Below are 24,913 nucleotides of genomic sequence, written 5' to 3' on the forward strand. Positions count from 1 at the left end.
TCTTGAGATCAATTTGTCTTTGCTGTATTTTTCTTTTTGTGAAGTATGTTGAAGCAAATGCCACATATCATTTTACCTCCATATACATATCTCTCAAAATATGTTATCCACCTGTCTATAATGCTACTACTTAAAATTCATAATAAATCTTGATGACATTTAATATAGCCAGGCAATAATCAGATTTTCCTGATTGTCTCCTGTTTTTTCAGTTTGCTTATTTGAAGCAGGATCAAAACAGTCTCGAGATTTCATTTGGTTGTTGTGCTTAAGTTTCTCTTAGCCTAGAGTGATACTCCCTCATTTTCCATACCACTGACTAGTTAAAGAAGCCAGATCAGCTGTCCTGTAAAAGGCCCATATTTTGTGGTGTTGCTTCTTTCTGATGTCAGTTAACTTTGGTTCATCTAGCTCAAGGATCAAGAAGCCTTTTCTGTGAAAGGACAAGGTAGTAAATATTTTAGGCTCTATGGGCCATACGGTTTCTGTTGCAACTACTCAACTCTGTCACTGCAGCACAAAAGCAGCTACAGACAATATGTAAATGATTCAGAGTGGCTGTGTTTAAAAAACAAAACAAAACAACGTTATTTGAAAACAGTCATTAGGTAGAATTTGACTGAAAGGCCAGGTTTTGCCAAACCCTGCTACGGAAGCTTGATCTTAATTTGACACAGGCTCAACATTTTTGGCTGGAAAACTTCAGAGCTTATGCTGTATGTTTCATACGTATGACAGCAGAAGACATACACTATCTCCTTACCCTACTTTTCATAAGACTGAGATTAAGCAATAGGTCCAGGTAGGGCAGACTGATTCCTCCATTGCGAAGTTCTCACATGACCATATGTCTAATGCTTTCATCCACTGATGATCATAGCCTGAATAAATTATTTCATTGGGGATGGCAAAATGATATTCTAATCCTGTCATTACTTCCACATTCATTAACTAAAATTCTGCAAGGAAGTTTCCCTCAATAAATAAGGTTATGTGCTTAACCTATAACCAGAGTTCATACAGAGAAAAAGGATAAATGTTTAATTCTTTCTTCATAATTGCTTGTTATCAGAGTATGTATGGAGTTAGTGCCTATTTGTTTTTACTGTATCCAGTAATTCACTGGTGTTGTAGTGGTGTGTGTGTGTTTGTGTTCCTTATTACACATCTATTGTTACAAACCAAAGAGTTTTTATAAATTCAGTGCATTTCAACCAACTGCCTTCATTATATTCTTTTATCATGTTCAAGTTCTCTCATCTTTTGGTCACTGGGAGCCCCCTTTTTATTGGCTGTTGTGTCCTTGTGGCTGGAACTACTAGTCTTTGGTAGCTTCCTTGCTTTCTGATACAACAGAACATCCCTGGTTTCTCTTGTATTTTCTGCCCTAGAATGGAAATCAGTCATTCATCCAATGACCCTTGGATCATTTCAGTGAGGAATGGTATTTAGAGACCATAATTTAGAGGTTCTAGTTGTGCTCACTGCTATTGTGCAATTATCACAACATTTTACTGCAGAGGTCATAAGAGGGTATATAATCTCAAATTCTATGAGCAGAAGCGTAAAGTAGTATAATCTTTCTGGAAAACAAATCCTGGCTGTAACTGTGTGACTTTAAGAAAATTATTTTAATTCCACTGTGGCTCAATTTCCTATAAAACAGAGTTAAAATAGGGTCCATCTTATATTTTTGATGTAAAGATTAAATGAGTTCATATATATGTAAAGCATTTAGAGCAATGACTGCACATGGTAAGCATTCAATACAAATTAGGTATTATTTTTAATGAGAGCTTGGAAAACACTCCAACCTTTGACCTAGTAATTCTACTTTTATAAACTATAAATAATAAACATTCAAACAAAGATAAAGGCATGTTAATTACAGCATTATGTGAACAAAACTGCCAACAATTTAATGTTCAAAATTAGGAAACAGTTTATGAAAAAAAGTGATAAGGAAAAGAAGGCCATGATATGTCAAATAATACCAACAAACCCATCAGCAAAGATGAACATTTCTACTTATCAAGTATGAATGCTCATTTCATTAAACACTAATCACATTTTATTTTTATGTCTTTATTGAATATTTGATAAAATAGTTTCATTTTTATATATTTACTAAATTAATAGGTATTTATTTATATTTCTCTGACTGCTTTTGAAGATAATCTTTGTTCTAATTTTATTAACCATCCAAGTACTGTTTCTATAAATCGTCCTTTGTCCATCTACTGGAGATGGGAGAAAATTAACATTTAATGTAGAAAGTATTTGCATAAGTTATTTAATAACCTTATATCAAACCTTGAGGGTAGGTAGTATAAAATCCAATAATCTAGTTTCTTGCCATTTAGAAATCTCAATTAATAGCAAACCAAAAGTAATTCAGAAAGAATTAATGATCTGGTATATCTGGCTCATCTATCAGCACTACAAGCAGATGAGTTCTAGTAATAAATTTTAACAGGTAAATGTATAAGGAATTAATCAGCTTGCTTTTGAGCTGCATTTTGTTGATGGAGATCTCCAAGTACAACTATAAAAGAGCAATATAATGTAATGGTTAAGAGCACAAATTTTAGGTTATGCTATCTTGATTCAAATCCTAGATCTTCCATTTACTAATTATGTGACCTTGGCTAAGATACTTAACCTTTTTGTTCCTCAGCTTCCTTATCTGTAAAATGGAAATAGTATTGAAGCTGATGTATGTATATGTATTTATTTACACAGATTCATTTGCTTAACAAATGATAAGCAAATTAATGTACGTACTTTCCCAAATTTTAATTTACTTAGTTATTAGAACAAATATTTGAGGTAGATATTGTCTCCAGTTTACCAATGAAGAAACTAAACTTCAGATATAGTAAATAACTTGCTCAAGGACACAACTAGACATACAACTAATATCCAAACTTAGGTCTGTCTTACTATATTATATATTTGTTAATAATGATTTATATGTCATTATATATCATTATTAACAAATGATAAGCAAATGAATCTGTGTAAATAAATATATATACATACATACGTTCACAGAGTCTGAATATTTGTATCCCTCCCCAAATTCATATGGTTGAAATCCTAACTCCTAAGGTTATAGTATTAGGAGGTGGAGTCTTTGTACCTCATGAGGTGATTAGGTCATGAGGGCTCTGCCCTCAAGAATGGGATTAGTGTCCTTATAAAAGGGACCCCAGAGAACTAGCTAGCCTCTTTTGCCATGTGAGGGCACAGCAAAAAGACACTGTCTATGAATCAGAAAGTGAGCCCTTACCAGACACCAAATCTGCCAGTGCCTCGATGCTGGACTTCCCAGCCACCAGAACTGTGAGAAATTTCTATTCTTTATAAGCCACTCAGTCTACGGTATTTTGTTACAGTGCTCCAAATGGACTAAGACACATATATACAAACACATATACATAAACAAAAACACAATGATTAGAATGCTGCCTGGCTCATAGTAACTACTATGTAACTGTTTGCTATTGTTACAAGAATGAGTGTATACATCAGTCCCTGCTTGCCTCCTGCTACTTCATATAGCATAGCTTGCTATTCAAATACTATACTGTATTGTAACTACTTCAAAATATTTCTACTTTACAATTTTGGTGATCAAGTCATGATTTTTTTTTTTTTAAAAAGTGCTGTCGATGATACTCTAGATATGTAAAAGGTAACACAACAGGAAAAGAATATATATCACATACATCACAGAGGTTTCTAACCTCCTACAGCAATGCTTCTCAAACTTGAATATCAAATAAATCACAAGGGATCTTGTTAAAATGAAGATTCCAATTTGGTATCTGGCACAGGCCCTGAGATTCTGCATTTCTAACCAGCTACCAGACAGGACCAATGTAGCTGTTTCTACAGCAGCACTTTGAATAGCAAGGATCTAGAGGTCATAAATGAGCTTTTAGACATTCTAGAATCGCGCATTATGTACAAAATTTTCTGCGAATGTGCACAGGGGGATTACTTTCTGAGGAAAGGACCTACAATTCTTATATTCTCAGGTGTAGGGATGAGAGTAGGGGACAGGGCAGGGAGGGAGTATTCAGGGGAGATGAGAAAGACACAGATCAGCTCCACATAGCTAACTGAAAAAAACAAAACTATCGTTATGAAAAAAAATAAAATTAGGCTGGGTGCAGTGGCTCACACCTGAAATTCCAGCACTTTGGGAGGCCGAGGCGGGCAGATCACTTGAGGTCAGGAGTTTGAGGCCAGCCTTGCCAACATGGTGAAACCCTATCTCTATCAAAAAAATCCAAAAATTAGCTGGGCGTGGTGGCACACGCCTGTAGTCCCAGCTACTAGGGAGGTTGAAGCAGAAGAATCACTTGAACCTGGGAGGTCGAGGTTGCAGTGAGCCTAGATCCCACCACTGCACTCCAGCCTGGGTAACAGAGTGAGACTCTGTCAAAAAAAAAAAAAGTATTCATAAATAGACGTATTACAGACAAATTATAATTTAGAAGACTAAACTGAAGAATCTTTAAATTATAGAATAAAAAGATAAGGATATAAAAACCTAAGAGACAAAAAAAAAAAAGCTAGGTACTTCTATTAAGTGTAATATAATATTCACTTAATAGAAGGTCTAAAGAGATGAAACTTACAGGATAAAATGGATTTAAAAGACATATACAGATGTAGACATATATATGTGCACACATATCCATAATAAATATGTATGTGTGCATATATTCACACAACTAGACATATACACATATAAGTATTTTAGAATAGTATCGATATGCTCAGATAAAATGGTCCGCCAAATAGCAAATGGTAATAATGACTGTGAAAACTGTAAACTCACAGACACATACTTGTGAAAACTGTAAACTCCAAATAGAAAAAGGAAATTACAAGCTTCTAAGAGGACAACTCTTTGGTATGAGAACCAAAATGGTTAACTTAAAAGTTACAAAAGGATAAAATAACACACACAGAATTCCGAAAGAAAATATTGAAGCCTGGAATTCCATATCCAGCCAAACCATTACTCAAGTGTGAGGGCAAAATAAAAAAAACAGTTTTAGCTGTGTACCCATAAAAATATATACAACCCAGGCCGGGCACGGTGGCTCACACCTGTAATCCCAGCACTTTGGGAGGCCAAGGCTGGTGGATCAACGAGGTCAGGAGATCGAGACCATCCTGGCTAACATGGTGAAACCCCGTCTCTACTAAAAATACAAAAAAATTAGCCAGGTGTGGTGGTGGATGCCTGTAGTCCCAGCTACTTGGGAGGCTGAGGCAGGAGAATGGCATGAACTCGGGAGGCAGAGCTTGCAGTGAGCCAAGATTGCACCACTGCACTCCAGCCTGGGCGACAGAGTGAGACTCCATCTCAAAAAAAAAAAAAAAAAAAAAACACACACACACACACACACACACACACGCACACCCCATACATGTTTCTTGGTTGTGGGGGGAAGAACGGAAAGACAGAGGGGAAGAGAGGCTGGGGCGGGGAGAGAGAGGGAGAGGGGGAGAGGGGAGAGGGGGACAGGGGGAGATGGGAGGAGTGGGGGAGATGGGGGGAGAGGGAGAGGACACAGCAAAATAAAATTCAGCCTGATTAAAGACTTCAAGAAAAATGGCAGGTCATTGGCTTGTTGGCACTGTCATAGTGGGTGTGCTGAAGACCACTGGCCTTGTGGGATTGGCTATATGCAAGAGTCCATAAGAGAGGCTGAGAATATTGTACACAAAGATTGTTGATGTTCTTGAGCAAATCCCTGAAAATGCAGCACATAGAAAGTATACAGAAGAGATTACAAATGAGAAGCTGGCTATGGTTAAAGTAGAACCAGATGTTAATAAATTAGAAGACCAACCTCAAGGTGATCAAGTAAGAAGAGGTGATTCCTCAGGTTGAAAATTAACTAAGTCTGGTGAGGAAAATGATGCAGTGAAAAACCATGGGAGCCTTAGGGAAAGAGCCTCCTGCCAATCAGTGGAAATGGCCAATATAATTACTAAATGACTTTGGTGGGTTGATGGGAAACTGATTTAATATTGTGTTATATTAAGAGCGTGTCCATATTATTGACATTTTATAATCAAGAAAAGTGATATACAAAATATTTAGGAGACTTTTGAAAATTAGTGATTATGGTAATATGGTCTTGTGAATCAACTTGTGATTTGTAAAGTACTCACACAAATTATTTCAAAGATGTTATTTCTTTGAACAGAGAGGTTGTGGGAAGATCTGACAATTAGGAAAATTCCTACAACTCTTCAATGCAGAGGCCATAATCAAAAAGTAGAGTTTCCTTGGTAGTATCTTCAACACATCATTTAATTTTTTATTGTCCCAAAGAAGAAAAGGCCCTTAATTATTATTGTTTAAACAAAGTTATAGATCACTGTTTGAAGTAAATACTAAGAGTGAATATTTTCAAATATAGAATAGCACAAGCAGCTGGTGATAAAATGTGAAATTATGGGTAACCTCCTTGGCTGTAATCTTATGTATGTAAAGCAAAATTTAAATATATAATTATATACTGATTACAAAATCCATAATAAATGTCATTTTTTTTTGAAATTAAAAAAAAAGAAAAATGACAGGACAAAAAAAGCAGTAAGAGAGCAGGAAAATTAAAGGTGATTACAAATAAAAACAAAGATATCCACTCTTGCCACTTCCATTCAACACCATACTAGAGGTTTTGGCAAGGACAATTAGGTAAGGAAAAAAAGCCATTTAGATTGGAAGGTGTATTAGTCTGTTTTCATGCTGCTGATAAAAACACACCCGAGACTGGGAAGAAAAAGAGGTTTAATTGGATTTAGTACCACATGGCTGCGGAGACCTCAGAATCATGGCTGGAGGCAAAAGGCACTTCTTAGATGGCAGCAGCAAGAATAAATGAGGAAGAACCAAAAGTGGAAACCCCTGATAAACACATCAGATCTCAGGAGACTTCCTCACTATTACGAGAATAGCATGGGAAAGACTGGCCCCCATGATTTAATTACCTCCCCCGGGTCCCTCCCATAACACAGGGGAATTCTGGAAGATACAATTCAAGTTGAGATTTGGTGGGGATGCAGCCAAACCAAATCAGAAGGGAAGAAGTAAAACCATCTCTATTTGCATATGATAAAATTTTGTATATGAAAAATCCTAAGGTATTCACAGAAACAAAAATTTATTAGAGCTAATAAGTTCAACAAGCTCACAGGATACAAGAAAAAGTATATTCATATGCACCAACAATGATAATCTGAAAACTAAGAAAACAATTCCACTTACAATAGCATGAAAAGGAATAAAATAGTTTCAGAACAAAACATTATTGAAAGAGATTAAAATCTACATGAATGAAAAGACATATCCTATGTTTATCAATCAGAAGGACTAAGATTGGTAAGACAATTCTTGACAAATATGCTCTACAGATTCCATGCAATCCCTATCAAAATCCTAGCTACCTTCCCCTGTGCCTAGAAATTGATAAACTAATCCTAAAATTCAATGAAAATTCAAGAAATCCACAATAGCAAAAACAATCTTGAAAAATGAAAACAAATTGGAATACTCAAACTTTCTGATTTCAAAACTTACTACAAAGTGACACTAATGAAGACAGTGTGGTACTAGCATAGGGATAGACAATATAGGTCATAAAATACAGATCTGAGAGGTACACTCTCATGATTTCAGCCAGTTGATTTTCAACAAGGGTGCCAGGAAGATTAAATGGGAGAAAGACTCGTTTTTTCAACAAATAATGCTAGAACAAAGGAAGCCATGTGCAAAAGAATGAATTTGACCCCTACCTCACATCATATGCACAAAACAGGTCAAAAGGGATCAGAAGCCTATATATATAACAGCAAAATTATAAAACTCTTAGGGGAATTAAAAAACCACACCAGAGTAAACCCCTATGACCTTGGCTTAGCAAATGGATTCTCAGATATAATATCAAAGGCAGAAGTAACAAAAACTAGGTAAACTGGACTGTCTCAAAATTGAAAACACTTGTGCCTCAAAGAACACCATTAAGAAAGTAAAATAACATAACTACAGAACAGAATAAAATATTTGAAAATCATATATCAGATAACAGGGTTAATAACCACAATTTTTAAAGAACTCTTACAACTCAACAACAAAGACAGATATTCTAACCAATTAAGAAATGGGCAAAAGATTTGAATAGACATTTCTTCAGAGTATAAACACAAAAGGCCAATAAACATATGAGAAGAACCTCAACATCATTACCCATTAGGGAGATGAAAATCAAAACCACCATGACATACAACTTCACACCAATTAAAACAGCTGTAATGAAAAAGACAGACAATAAAGTGTTGGCAAGGATGTGGAGAGATTGGAACCCTCACATACTGCTAGTGGGAATGTAAAATAGTGCTGCCCTTTGGAAAAGAGTTTGGAGTTCCTCAAAAAGGTAAACATAGAATTACTATGTGAGTCAGTAATTCCACTCCTCTGTATATACCCAAGAGAACTGAAACTATGTGTCCACACAAAAACTTCCACACAAATATTCATAGCATTATTCATAACAGTCCCAAAGTGTAAATTACTCAAATGTCTGTCAACTGATGAACAGATACACAAAGTGGAATATCCATACAATGGAATTTTTGGTAATAAAGTACTGAGCCATGTTACAGTCATGCTATGACATGAATAAGCCATGAAAACATTATGCTAGATGAAAGAAGCCAGACACAAAAGACCAAATATTGTATGATTTAATTTATATGAATGCCCATAATAGGCAAATCTCCATAATGACAGAAAGTTGATTTGTAGTTTCCAGGGGCTAGAGAGTAGGAAGAATGGGTAGTGATTATTAATAGGTACAGAGTTTCCTTTTGGGTCAATGCAAATATTTTGGAATTAGATAGTGGTGACAGTTGTGTAACTTTGTGAATATGCTAAACACTGAATTGTACACTTTTAAAAGCTGAAGTTCATCATTTAAAATTGTTATTTTTAAAAAAGCATAATACACTACAACCACATGGTTTATCCTCAGAATGAAAGGCTAGTTATATATTTGAAAAAAGTCAATCAATGTAATCCACTATACTAACAGTCAAAAAAGAAAAATCACATAATGACATGAGTAGATACAGAAAAGGGATTTTTCAAAATACAACGTAATAATGTTCATAATAAAGATTCATAATAAAACTCTTAGCAAACTAGGAATACAAAAGAACATCCTTAACTTGGTAAAAAGGCATCTACAAAAACCTTACAGCTAACATACTTAATGGTGGAATCTGAAATACTTTCCACCCATGATGGAAAACAGGCAAGCACTCTCACCACTCCTACTCAGCATACTAAAAGTCTTAGCCAATGCAATAAGGCAAGAAAACAAATAAATTTTAAAAAGGTGTATAGTTGGGAAAGGCAAAAATAATACTGTCCATATTCACAGATGACATAATTATGCAGAAAATTTGACAGAAATCTACACAAATATTCCTAGAACTAATAAGTGCGTTTAGACACAAGGTCAACACAAGAATCAATCACATTTCATATACATGCAAAAAACAATTAAAAATCAAAATTTAAAAGCAATATTATTTCCTATAGCTCCCCCCAAAATGAAATATGTATAATCTAACAAAACATACAAAGGATCTGTGTGTTGAGAACTATGAAACACTAATGAAAGAAATCAAAGACCTAAATTAACAAAGCAACTCTGCATTCATGGATTAGAAAACTCAACATAGTAAAGATAACAATTCTTTCTGAAGTAATCTATAAATTTAACATAGTATCAATCAAAATCCCTGCAGGACATTTTGTAGATAAAAGCAAGCCAATTCTAAAATGTATATGGAAGAGAAAAGGAATTAGAATAGTTAACTTTTACAAAGAATAAAACTGAAAGGATTGCATATACTACCCAATTTTAAGACTTAGGATAAAGCTACAGTAATTGAGAAAGTGTAATAATGACAAAATGATACACACAGAACAATGAAACATAATATAATCCAGAAATAGACACATGCAAATATAGCCACTTGATCTTTGATAAACGTGCAAAGGCAGCTCAATGGGAAAGGATAATCTTTTCAACAAATAGTGTTGGAACAATTGGTGGTTATCCATATGCAAAAACTGAACCTCCTTTTTAAACCTCATATCTTTTAAAAAGATAAATTATAATGAAGTTTAGATCTAAATGTGTAACATAAAACTTTAAAACTTTTAGAAAAAAAGCAGAAGGAAACCTTTGTGATCTGGGATTAGGTAAAGAGCTTTTAGAAATGACACAAAAAACAACTCATAAAAAACTGATAAGTTGAACTTCATCAAATTTTAAAACTTTTCCTTTGCCAATGGCACTGTCCAGAGAATAAAAAGACAAGCTACAGATTCAGAGGGGGAAAAATATATAAGAACTCCCAAAACTCCACAACAAAAAAACCACCAACCCAATTAAAAATGAGTAATGAACTCAAGCATTTCACACAAGATGGCAAAGAAGTATATGAGAAGATGTTCAATATCATTAGCCATTAAAAAATACAAATGCGAACCAGACGAGCTACCACCATATCCCTTCTAGAATGACAAAAATAAAAATATTAACAATACCAAGTACTGACAAAGACGCAGAGCAACTGAAACACTCCCACACTGCTAGTCAGAATGCAAACTGATACAGTCGCTCTGGAAAACGGTTTCGTAGTTTCTGAAAAAGTTAAGCATGTATGTGTAACTTAGGACCCAGCAATTCTTCTCCTAAGTATTTATCCTAAAGCAGGGGTCTCTAACCCCCAGGCTGCAGACCAGTAATGGGCTGTGGCCTATTAGGAACTGGGCAGTACAGCAGGAAGTGAGTGGTGGGTGAGCAAGCACTACCACCTGATAAGGTCTGCCTATGTCCCCACCCAAAATCTCATCTTGAATTATAATCCCCATAATCTTTATAATCCCCACGTGTTAAGGGAGAGATCAGGTGGAGGTAACTGAATAATGGGGGTGGTTTCCCCCATGATGTTCTCGTAATTGTGAGTGAGTTCTCATGAGATCTGATGATTTATAATTGTTTGGTAGTTCCTCCTGTGTTCATTCTCCTTCCTGTCACTTTGTGAAGAAGGTGCCTTGCTTCCCTTTCGCCTTCCACCATAAGTTTCCTGAGGCCTCCCCAGCCATGCTGAACTGTGAGTCAACTAAAGCTCTTTCCTTTAATGACCCGGTCTCAGGCAGTTCTTTACAGCAGTGTGAAAACAGACTAATGCACCACCTGAGGTCCACCTCCTGGTGGCAGACCATGAACCCTATTGTGAACTGCACATGCAAGGGATCTAGGTTGGGAGTTCCTTATGAGAATCTAATGCCTGATGATCTGAGGTGGAACAGTTTCATTCCAAAACCATCCTCCCTCCCCACCAGGTCTGCAGAAAAATTTTCTTCCACAAAACCCGTCCCTGGTGTCAAAAAGGTTGGGGACCACTGCCCTAGAGAAACAAAAACTTATGTCCACACAGAAACCTGTACTAGATATTTGTAGAAGCTTTATTTATAATAGCCAAAAACTGAAAACAATGGAAATGTCCTTAAATAGGTGAACTGATAAACTGTGGTATATCCACACAATGGCAAGGAATAAAACTACTGATTGATGCAACAATGTGCGTGAATCTCCAAGATATTATGCTGAGTAAAAGCAGTCAGTCTCAAATGGTTATGTGTTGGACAATTCCATTTATATGACATTCTTAAAAAGACAAAACTATGGTTAGGAACATCTCAGTGGCTATCACAGACTATGGGTGAGGACATGGTTGCGACTATAAAGGAAGAGCAGGCAAGAGTTTTCCAGGGTGATGAACTGTTCCACATCCTGATTTTAGTGGTAGCTACATAAATGTGTACATGTGTTAACAGTCACATAACTTTGCACTAGAAAAAAAGAGGGTCAGTTTTACTGTATAATGTCTAAAACAAAATTTAAAAATAAACAACCAGCTAAAAAAATCAACAAAATAAAGAAATAGTGAAAGAAAATTACTAAAATGGAAAACAAGGAAAGCAGTACAGCCTGAAACCAAGAGCTGGTTCTTTGAGAAGAACGTCTAAAATAAAGAAATCTTTGATGAGTCAGTTCAAGAAAAGAATGACAGACAAGAGAGACAGATAGGTATTAGGAATGACTATGGTTATATAATCACAGATGTAGACAATATTTTAAAAATAATATTATTTATAACTTTAAAGCAAATATGGAAATACAGGTAAAATAATGTTCTAGAACATATAATTTAATATAAATTAGCAAAACTGACTCAGGGATGAAGGAATTGAAAATTAGAGTTATTTCCCCAAAGGCATCATGGACATATGCTTTTAGAGTAGAGTTTAAATAAACCTTTAAAAAACATAATTTCTATTTATCGTAGCTAGCCCCCTACTTAGATCAGGGAATAAAAGAATAAATAAAATAATAAAATAAATAAAGACCAGAGATAAATCACGTATTCTAATTCTCTCTAACCCACCCACATACAGCAATCAAATCAAACATTCAGATTCTTATTCTTACGTGGTAGAAAAAATAATGTGAAGTTGAATCGTATACAAATGTAATTTATGCAGTTTCTTAATACTCGTTTGTATTTTCCATATGGCTCCTAGCCCCTGTGTAGTAATCCACTCCAGCAGCACCGATAGTAATAGGTTCTCCTTAATCTCCCAACCTTTGTACCTGGGCAAATACTTTTATATACAAGTAATCATGTTAGTACACTACTAGGTCATAGTTTAGATAACACTGGAGCCATATTTTGGTTAACTTTATGTCTGCTACTTTTTGAGCAAATTAGTTTGGTCTTAAAGTGTCATCCACACAAACTGGATGTACCCTACCGACAGAATACAGGAATCCTACCCCCTGACTTGAGCTCAATCCTCATTTAGCATCTCCATTTTACCTCCCACACAGCTCCTGCCTTCAGATGTGAGTTCCACTTCTAATGGAATTGATCTATCTCCACTGAGGTCTCTTACTGGCTTACTTAGTCCTAAAGCCGACGCGTAAGAAGGGATCTACTTCTTACAGGCTCATCTGTATTATCTTGGTTAGTGAAATGAAGTTTAAACATACTAGGAATGAAAACATTTCTCCCCTCAGAATTTATTAGTACAAAATTGTTAATTTTTGCTTTCCTATTACAGTACCTAAATAGCTCATAAACAATCACTTCTCCTTTTCTAATCTTAAAAGGCAAAATAATAATAACTGGAACACTAGAATCTTTTATACTACTTCTAAACACTGAAATCAACAAAAAGAAGATCGTAAGTGCATCTAAAAGAACGGATTAACAGATATGAAAATCAAGCAGAAGAAGAGGGAGGTTAGGTTACAGGAAGGAAAAAAAGAGGTAGAGGGCAGAAGAAAGCTAAGACTGACTATAGACTGATGTCATAAATATAAATGCAAAGTATAAAAAATATCAGTAAATGTATTCTAGCAGATTAAAATACATCATTAGCAAGTTGTTATGCCCTATGAATGAATGCAAACATGATTCAACATTAGGAATCACATAAATGTAATTTACTCCATTTATAGATAAATGAATTCATTTATTCAACAAGTATTGTCTGGCATTATACTAAATATGTTTTACATATAACTCTGACCCTATGGTAACTGCAAAAATGTAAGACAATGCCACTATTCTCAAAAAATTTTTGTGTTGGAAAATATAGTTGTCATTTTACATATTTTTATTTAACATGTTATTTATGGTAATATGTAATAGGTTTCTTACTGTCATTTTAAATGAATTAATGTTTTAATAATTACTCAATTTTAATTCCTAATATTCTTAAAAACATATATAGCTCCTATATAAAAACCATTCTTTGGATTCCTCAATAACTGTGGAGTCCTGCGACCCGAAAGTTTGGAAACTGCGCTAAACAGAATTATTTTATGCTAATATACCATAATTTGTTCATCTATTCTATTGCTGATGGACATAGGGTTCTTTCCAGTCTGGGACTATAACCAATAAGGATGTTATGAATATTCTTGTATATGTCTTTTGGCACACATTATATACCTGTTGAGTTCATATCTAGGGACAGAATTGCTGGGCCACAGGACATGTTTACATACAGCTTTAATAGACACTGTTTTCCAAGTGGCTTTCAGCATTTAAAATGTGGTTAGTTGAACTGAGATGGGCTGTAAGTATAAAATTTACACTGGATTTTGAAGACTGAGCATGAAAACATAATGCACAGCTTCTCATTAATAATTACTTTCTAATGATTACATGTTGAAATGATAGTATTTTAGATATATTAGTTTTAAAATATTAACATTAATTTAACCTGTTTCTTTTTTTAATGTGGTTAATAGAAAATTCAAAACTACATATATGATTTACATTTGAGGCTCACATTATATAACTGAGATGCTTCTAAGAAGGGCACTTAGTTTTGAGGAACCAGGAAGACTCCCCAAAGGAGGCAGCAATGGGAAGAAAGCTGAAAGACAGCAGGAGTTAGCCTAGAGAAGAAAGTGGTGGCGGAAGAAATAAGGCAGGCAGAGGGAACAGCGTGTATAAAGGCTGGAAGTCACAAGTATGGCAGGAACATGGTGTGGGAGAGGGGGAAGGGCAGGGGTGAAGGGGAATGACCAAGATGAGGCAGAAAGATAAAAACTAGTCAGATTCCCTGCCCCTGAGTGATCATTCCTGCTTGCAGGGCACAGAGAAGGAATCCAGATCCACCAGTGCCCTGCTCCAAAGCCAACATCAGCTTCAGTGTGACTACAGCCCCAAGCCAACATCACCTCCAGTTACCAGCAGGAGGTCCTTGACACTCTGCCCAGCTGCGTTGTCTCCACCACTGTGGTGAACACCCACAGGAAGGCAGGCACCCTGGCACTGCTAACGCTCTGCCACAGGTGCTGCAAGTTGGTCCCCCCAATCCAGCGCAGTGGATTTCAAAGCCTTGAAGAAATAGAGAACAAAGTCGGGGCCCAATACAAGTCCCCCAGAGTTAAAAGCATGCAGTCCAGGAATCGGGAGCTGAGCACTGGCCCCCTAAAATCTTCCAGAAATGAAGCCAGTCACCTGAATCCACCTTACACCACACTCAAAGTTATCAAATAGGATAAAAGGGAAAAAAAAATCCAAAGATCAGAAACCTCAAAGATTGAGGGTAGCAGGCCCACAAGATGAGTAAGAACCAGCGCAAGAACCCTGAAAACTCAAAAAGCCAGAGTGCCTTTTTCCCTCCAAATGACATCACCTCTCCAGCAAGGTTCTGAACTGGATTAAGATGACTGAATGACAGAAATAGAAATCAGAATATGAATAGTAACAAAGATCATTGGGCTACAGGAGTACGTTGAAACCCCATCCAAAGAAGCTAAAAATCATGATAAAACAATGCAAGAGCTGACAGACAAAACAGCCACTACAGAAAAGAATGTAACAGACCTGACAGAGCTGAAAAACACACTTTAAGAATTTCATAATGTAATCACAAGTATTAATAGCAGAACAGACCAAGCAGAGGAAAGAATCTCAGAGCTTGAAGACTGGCATTCTGAAACAAGATAGTCAGACAAGAACAGAGAAAAAAGAATGAATAGGAACAAACAAAACCTCTGAGAAATAAGGGATTATGTAAAGAGATCAAATCCACAACTCATTGGTGTCTCTGAAAGAGATGGGGAAAATGGAACCAACTTGGAAAACATATTTCAGGATATCATCCATGAGAACTTCCCCAACCTAGCTAGAGAAGCCAACATTCAAATTCAGAAAATGCACAGAACTCAAGTAAGACATTTCAAAAGAAGATCATCCCCAAGACACATAATCATCAGATTCTCCAAGGTCAAAACGAAAGAAAAAATATTAAAGGTAGCTCGAGAGAAAAAGCAGGTCACCTACAAAGGGAAGTCCATCAGACTAACAGCACACCTCTCAGCAGGAACTCTGCAAGCCAGAAGAGACTGGGGGCCAATATTCAAAATTCTTAAAATTCCAACCCAGAATTTCATATCTTGCCTAAGCGTCATAAGCAAAGGAGAAGTAAGATCCTTTTCAGACATGCAAATGCTGAAGGAATTCGTTACCACCAGACCTGCTGTGCAAGAGGCTCCTGAATGAAGCACTAAACATGAGAAGGAAGGACCATTACCAGCCACTACAAAAACACACTGAAGTATACAGACCAATGACACTATAAAGCAACTGCATAAACAAGTCTGCAAAATAACCAGGAAACATCATGACGACAGGATCAAATCTACACATATCAATACTAAACTTGAATGTAAATGGGATAAATGCCCCAAGTAAAAGACACAGAATGGCAAGCTGGACAAAGAACCAAGATGCACGGGTATGGTATCTTCCAGAGACTCATCTCGCATCCAATGACACACATAGGTTTAAAATAAAGAGAGAAAAATCTACCAAGCAAATGGAAAAAAGAAAAAAGCAATCCTAGTTTCAGACAAAATGGACTTTAAAACACAGATCAAAAAAGACAAAGAAGAACATTACATAATGGTAATGGGTTCAATTCAACAGGAAGATCTATTTTAAATATATATGCACTCAACACAGGAGCACCCAGATTCATAAAGCAAGTTCTTAGAGACCTTCAAAGAGACTTAGACTCCCACATAATAATAGTGGGAGACTTTAACACCTCACTGACAGTATTAGATCATCAAAACAGAAAATTAACAAAGATATTCAGGACCTGAATTCAGCACTAGATCAAACAGACCTGACAGATATCTACAGAATTATTCGCCCTAAAACAACAGAATATACATGCTTCTCATTGCCAGATGGCACGTACTCTAAAATTGATTACATAATTGGAAGCAAAACACTCCTCAGCAAATACAAAAAAAATGAAATCATAAAAAACAATCTCTTGAACCATAGTGCAATCAAATTAGGAATCAAGACTAAGAGACCCACTAAAAACCATACAATTACATGAAAATTGAATAATCTGCTCCTGAATGACTTTTGGGTAAATAATAAAATTCAGGCAGAAATCAAGAAGTTCTTGGAAACAGGCCGGGCACGGTGGCTCACGCCTGTAATCCTAACACTTTGGGAGGCCAAGGCAGGCAGATCACGAGGTCAGGAGATCGAGACCAACCTAGCTAACAAGGTGAAACCCGTCTCTACTGAAAATACAAAAAAAGCTGGGCATGGTGGTGGGCGCCTGTAGTCCCAGCTACGTGGGAGGGGGAGGCAGGGGAATGGCATGAACCAGGGAGGCGGAGCTTGCAGTGAACCAAGATTGTGCAACTGTGCTCCAGCCTGGGCAACAGAGCGAGATTCTGTCTCAAAAAAAAAAAAAAAAAGAAGTTCTTGGAAACCAATGGAACAAAGACACAACATTCCAGAATCTCTGGGACACAGCTAAGGCAGTATTAAAAGGGAAATTTATAGCACTAAATGCCCACATCAAAAAGTTGGAAAGATTGCAAATTAACAACTTAACATCACAACTAAAAGAACTAGAGAACCAAGAGCAAACAAATCTCAAAGCTAGTAAAGACAAGAAATAACCAAAATCAGAGATGAACTGAAGGAGACTGAGATGCAAAAAACCATTCAAAAGATTAACAAATCCAGGAGCTGTTTTTTTTTTTTTGAAAAAATTAATAAAACAGACCACTAGCTAGAGTAATAAAGAAGAGACAAAATTCAAATGAGCACAATCAGAAACAACAAAGGGGATACTACCACAGACCCCACAGAAATACAAACAATCATCAGAGAATGTTGCAAACACCTGTATGCACATAAACTAGAAAAATCCAGAAGACATGGATAAATTACTGGACACATACACCTTCCTAAGACTAAACCAGGAAAAAAAACTGAATCCCTGAACAGGCTAATAACAAACTCTGAAATTAAGTCAGTAATAAATAGCCTACCAACCAAAAAAAGCCCAGATGGATTCACAGCTGAATTCTACCCGATGTACAAAGAAGAGCTGGTACTGTTCCTGCTGTAACTATTCAAAAAAATTGAAGAGGAAGGGCTCCCTAACTCATTCTATGAGGTCAGCATCATCCTGATACCAAAACCTGATGGAAGTTTTGGTATTAAAAAAACAAACAAAAAACAACAAAAACAAAAAACTTATTGGCAACAAAAGAAAACATCAGGCCAATATTCTTCATGAACACTGATGCAAAAATCCTCAAAAAATACTGGCAAACTGAATCCGGTAGCACAGCAAAAAGCTTATCCACAGTGATCAAGTAGGCTTTATCCCTGGGATGCAAGGTTGATTTAACATATGCAAATCAATAAATGTGATTCATCGCATAAAGAGAGCTAAAGACAAAAACCACATGATTATCTTGACAGATGCAGAAAGGGCTTTTGATGAAAGTCTACACCCCTTCATATTAAAAACTCTCAGTAAACTAGGTATTAAGAAATATACCTCACGTATGTTTATTGCGGCACTATTCACAATAGCAAAGACTTGGAACCAACCCAAATGTCCAACAACGATAGACTGGATTAAGAAAATGTGGCACATATACACCATGGAATACTATGCAGCCACAAAAAATGATGAGTTCATGTCCTTTATAGGGACATGGATGAAACTGGAAATCGTCATTCTCAGTAAACTATCGCAAGGACAAAAAACCAAACACTGCATGTTCTCACTCACAGGTGGGAACTGAACAATGAGAACACATGGACACAGGAAGGGGAACATCACACTCCGGGGACTGTTGTTGGGTGGGGGGAGGGAGGAGGGATAGCATTAGGAGATATACCTAATGCTAAATGACGAGTTAATGGGTGCAGCACACCAACATGGCACATGTATACATATGTAACAAACCTGCACATTGTGCACATGTACCCTAAAACTTAAAGTAAAAGAATAATAAAAAAAAGAAATATACCTCAAAATAATAAGAGCCGTCTACAACAAACAAACCCACAACCAACATCATAATGAATGGGCAAAAGCTGGAAGCATGACCCTTGAAAACTGACACGAGACAAGGATGCCCTCTCTCACCACTGCTATTCAACATAGTACTGGAAGTCTCAGTTAGGGTAATCAAGCAAAAGAAATAAATAAAGGGCATCCAAATAGGAAGAGAGGATGTCAAATTATCCCTGTTTGCAAATGACATGATCCTATATCTAGAAAACCCCACAGTCTAGGCCTAAAAGCTTCTTAAGCTGATAACTACTTCAGCAAATTCGCAGGATATAAAATCAATATGCAAATATCACTAACATTCCTATACACCAACAACAGTCAAGCTGAAGCCAAATCAGGAATGTATTCCATTCACAACTGCCATAAAAAGAATAAAATACCCAGGAACACAGCTAACCAGGCAGGTGAAAGATCTTTAGAAGGAGAACTATAAAACTATGCTTACAGAAATCAGAGATGACACAAACAAATGGAAAAACATTCTATGTTCATGGGGAAGAAGAATCAATATTGTTAAAATGGCCATACTGCCCAAACCAATTTATAGATTCAATGCTATTCCTATTAAACGACCATTGACATTCTTCACAGAACTAGAAGAAACTATTTTAAAATTCATATAGAACCAAAAAAGAGCCCAAATAGCAAAGGTAACCCTAAGCAAACAGAAGAAAGCTGGAGACATCATGCTACCCAACTTCAAACTACACTACAGGTCTACAGTAACCAAAACTGCATGGTACTCGTACAAAAACAGACACATAGACCAACGGAACACAATAGAGAACCCAGAAATAAGGCGGCACATCTACAACTAACTGATCTTCAACAAACTTAACAAAAATGAGCCATGGGAAAAGGATTCCTTTTTCAATAAATGGTGCTGGGGTAACTGGCTAGTCATATGCAGAGGACTGAAACTGGACCCCTTCCTTACACCATTTACAAAAATTAACTCAAGATGGATTGAAGACTTAAATGTAAAACCCAAAACTATAAACACCCTGGAAGACAAGCTAGGCAATACCATTCTAGACACAGAAATAGACAAAGATCTCAGGACAAAGACGCCAAAAGCCATTGCAACAAATGCAAAAATTAAAAAAATTTAAAAAATAACTACTGGGTACTATGTGTGATATGATGTACAGATATCACTGGATATGATGTAACATATCACTAGGTGATAAAATAATCTATACAACAAACAGATTAATAATCGTGTACAACAAACCCCCATGTAATAATTGTGTACAACAAACCCCCATGACACAAGTTTACTTACATAACAGACCTGCACATGTACTCCTGAACTTAAAAGTGAAAAAAAGAAACTAGCCAGATCATGAAAGCTCCAGTGAGTTAAATTTATATTTTAAGAACAGGGAACTACTGTTGGGTTTTAAGCAAGGAAGTTACATTATCAGATCTGTACTTCAGATAAGTCACTCTGGCTACCGCTAGGTGTGATATGATTCAATCAGGACAAGACTAGAGCCAAGACTAGTTGGGGGCTGTTACAATAATGTAGACAAAAAAAAAAATAATGGGCCTCTACACGAAGAGCACAGCAGTAGACAGACATGAACCTTAGGCAAAACTACTATTCTCAAACTTCAGTTTCTTCTAATAATACCTACCTCACACAATGATTTTGAGAATTAATCATGGCGTTTTTTATGTATTCTCTTAGCAAAACTTTTACAGGCAATAATAATTTCAAGAAACAATTCTACTTCAAAATATATCAGATACAAAGATTATTCTTATGTTTTCTCCAATATATGTAAAAAGATGCCTTAACTATTAATGAAATTAAGTCAGATTATGAAAGGTTTACTCACTTATATTTGAAAAAGTAAATTCCAACTACTAAACATCCTATTGTGCTCCATTTAATCCTAATATTAAAAGATTAGCATCATTTTTAATTTATCTAAAAACTGAAACGTAAGTGAATTAAAGGTAGGTATCAAGTTAGTCTCATTCAATGACAAAACATGAGCATAAAACAATTTCACATCTTCACCAAACTGATACCAGTAAGTAAATGAGTTATTAACTATTTAAGAGGAAAACTAGAAAACCGTTCTGTCAGTTTTATTTACTTTGAAGTTTTGGGACCTACTAAAGTTATATCTTCTGTAAAGCTACACAATCAAAAAAAAAAAAAGATAAAAGCTCAATTTTTCCAAATCTGCTCTGAAATTCACCAATCTTTTCCTACATTCTTGCCTCTACCAAAGACATTCTGCCCTGTGTCTGTTTCTGTGAGAGCACTTACTACAACTTATTCATTAGACTATAAGCTCCATGAGGGCAGAAACTATGTGCATCAGGTTTTATCTAACACAGTGCTAGACATAAGCAAGGGCTCAATAAATATTTGCTAAATGAACTGAGTGAAGAGACAGCCAGGATTAGGCTACAATCCTGACTCTACTACTTCATAGTGGTTTGACTTCAGTTAAGTCACTATATCTCTGTGTTTCAATGTTTCTTCCATAAAACAAAGAGTATGTATCTGATAGGATTGCCAAATAAGACCTACTAAAGATTAATTGGCAATAAATAAAGACTAATCACGAATCTGTCAATATAAGTATTAAGTACTTGTAAGTAAATAAGTGCTATTAAACTTAATTTAATAAATGTTAGTTTCCTTCCTTCCCTTCTATAACTTAGTGAGAATTCCCTATGCTAATACAGTATTGAAATAATATATTTATATATACTTAAAGAGACTCTGATGACATGTATTTGAATAGATACATTGGTAATTTGTATTTGCAGGATCTAATCCTAAATTTTAGAAAATGGGAATAAATAATGTACATCTATTACTTAACTCTCTCAAAAAGGGGGGAGTGATAAGGAGAAAAGAAAACAGAAAAGAAAGGTAAACCTTAGAAATTAGAGATCATCAACTTCCAATTCCTAAATTTAGAACAACCTTCCTCTTCTTATAAAGACTTGCAGCAAGAACAGGATTAATACTAAAATAAAAATATTCTATATTTACTTAAATCTATATAATTCTCACTTATATTTCATGTATATTTTTACCGAACTTTCACTCCTTGAATTGTGGTATCACTGGAAAGCAGAAAAAAAAAAAAGAACAACATCTCATATCAGAAACACAAAAAGGCCCTCTTGTTCCCTTAATATTTTAATAAGCTTTAAATTTTCTAACTACAAAAGTAAATCTTAACATTTTCTTTAACTGCTGCTCACTTTTCAGGCTAAAATCCCTTTTATGTTCTTCAAACGAAATTTTACTTTCTAGGAACCTTATAAATCATTTACCATACATCATTCAAATCTCCATACTCTATCTCGAATACAGTTAACAGTACTCGTTTAATACTTTCTGCCTGATAACCACCTAGAATTTTGTGGAATGTGCTGCCTACCTTCATATTCTCCCAAGGATATGGATATAATTTAGATTCTGAACTCAAGGAAGGGTTTATGTTAAGCAATTAATTCAATCTTATTAAACATATTTTATGTAATCAAACTTGACTTTTTAAGAAGTAATTGGTATCTGGTTTAGATTTTCCCCTCATGTTCCAGTTACTTCTATAACCTTTCTAAAATTGGAATTTCTTGTCTACCCTTAAACTAGTTATTAAGTGCTACTGAACATTCCATAAAATTCATGGGAAAAGATTCATCCATTACATATATGCAAGAGTAAAAAGATTATTTTAGGCTACCACAACATCTAGAATACTACTGTGAACAGTAAAGACTCTTGACTGTAATAAGCTGAAAACTAGTTTAAAAATGAATTTTATCACAAGTCAATCAGTATCTGCTGGGAACAGTTCTTTTTTTTTTTTTTTTTTTTTGAGACGGAGTCTCGCTCTGTCGCCCAGGTTGGAGTGCAGTGGCGCAATCTTGGCTCACTGCTAGCTCCGCCTCCCGGGTTCACGCCATTCTCCTGCCTCAGCCTCTCCGAGTTGCTGGGACTACAGGCGCCCGCCACTGCGCCCGGCTAATTTTTTGTATTTTTAGTAGAGACGGGGTTTCACCGTGGTCTCGATCTCCTGACCTCGTGATCCACCCGCCTCGGCCTCCCAAAGTGCTGGGATTACAGGCCTGAGCCACCACGCCTGGCCTCTAAACTATATTTTAAGGCTTCATCTTGGGTAGTATTTTTCAAGCTAAGGACTGCAGTTTATTAGCGGATCCAAAATTAATTTAATGAGTCCAGACCAGCAAATGAAGAAGGGAAGGGTGAGAAAGAGGAGGAATAAATAGAAAACATCTGAGTGCACAGGTAGTAAGAGTACGATTTCATTAACTTTTTCTCTATGTACATAGTACCCGAAGCAATGTGTATTTTAAGGGTGGGTTTGAGTAAAAGTTAGGAAACACTAATCTGGGAGACAAACAGAAGTGGAAAGGATAAAGCAATGGAACTGTCAGAATTACCAAATTGTCGTTTAGGAGGTGAGCAAGACTAACAGCTTCTATTGACTAGGAGACAGAGGTTTTGGAAACTCCCATAGATTTGTAAAAGCCAGACATTCCTACATGAAAAATGACAAAGCACTTTTTCCTCTTACAGTAAGCCTAGGACAATGCGTAGCAAAGCTTGTGGTTGTCACCACTGATGTTTTTATCCCTTCAAACTTCCAAAGGTGGCAGAGGTCAACCTTTACTCTCTCCTCCTAACTCTCAGGCACACTGAATGCAGTTAAGATACAGTAGCCCCTGAAAGATAATTACAGGTCCTTGAACAACTACTTCTAGAAAACATTATATTCTAGATTACAATTTAGAGTTTCAGGTAAGACTCTGGTATTCAGAAAAGTTAATTTGGAAGTACAACAGTCACATATCAGAGCCCATAAAATCGTCATCTGGAAAGTAGTAACAAAATAAACAACAAAAAAATTTTTTTATGTATGTGAAATGTTTCAAAAATCTGAAGGACACCTTAGAGTCATTTCATTTTCAAGAGTCACTCTGTGAAGAATTAATATTGGAATTCCCTAAATATTGGCCAATCAACCTGCTTTTCTTTGTTAACAGTGATTGTGAATATTCAGTTTCATTAATAGAGCTAATTATGTTTGAAGCCATTTAAAACACACACACACACACACACACTTTTTACTGTATAGGGGACAGTTTCATAAATTACAGCTAGTATCTGTTCTAAGAGGCTCAAGGCGACAGCTATTTCTCAGAATGCATCCACTACCCATTACAACTACTATATATTCTGTTACCCAATTCCCACTATTGTTACAGAACCACACCCCCCCATACTATTGTTACAGCCCTTTTTCACTATTATAAACCCACATATGGTTAGAGACAGAAGAGGACAAAAAACATGCAGCCATAAAGAGGATTTCTCAGTTCCAGGGTGAAGGGTTCCCTTTAATCTCTGCTGATACAGTTTAATGTTCTGCCTGGTTCACTACCTCCTTTTTTTTTTACACTTTGAAACTTGCTGTGGCTTGAGACATCAACCTTTGGCATAATCACCTGCTGGTTTTATAATCTGAGGCCCACACTGTTGGAAAAAGGAGTTTCAGTCTTTGCTTACTAACAATTCCTCACTGAACACAAATTCCAAAAAGATAAAGCTTGGATAAACACCTACCAGAAAGTCACTTTGTGTACAAGTACTAAAGAATGCACCAAAGCAAACTAAGGGGTTCACAGCCTCTTATCCCTCGAGGCAAAAGACTTCTAGTTCAAACACTGATGACACAGGTTTTAATGAAAGAAGAGCCCATTTATTTATCTATTCTGATCAGACATCACAGAAATTCAATTCTTATCATAGTAGAGGACAAAGCTGGACAATCCTAATCACCCTGAATTAAAGATACCTCTCAA

General features: G+C 36.0%; 1 protein-coding gene and 1 pseudogene across 2 annotated transcripts in view; one reads left to right on the forward strand and one right to left on the reverse strand.

Annotated features, from left to right (window-relative positions):
• Positions 1 to 24,913, reverse strand: part of LRP12 (LDL receptor related protein 12) — a 96,223-nt gene that overhangs the window by 69,261 nt on the left and 2,049 nt on the right. The window lies entirely within an intron of this gene.
• LOC105739683 lies at positions 5,557 to 6,327 on the forward strand (annotated as a pseudogene).

This window comes from Nomascus leucogenys, chromosome 16 (assembly GCF_006542625.1).
Source record: "Nomascus leucogenys isolate Asia chromosome 16, Asia_NLE_v1, whole genome shotgun sequence".
Lineage (NCBI taxonomy): Eukaryota > Metazoa > Chordata > Mammalia > Primates > Hylobatidae > Nomascus > Nomascus leucogenys.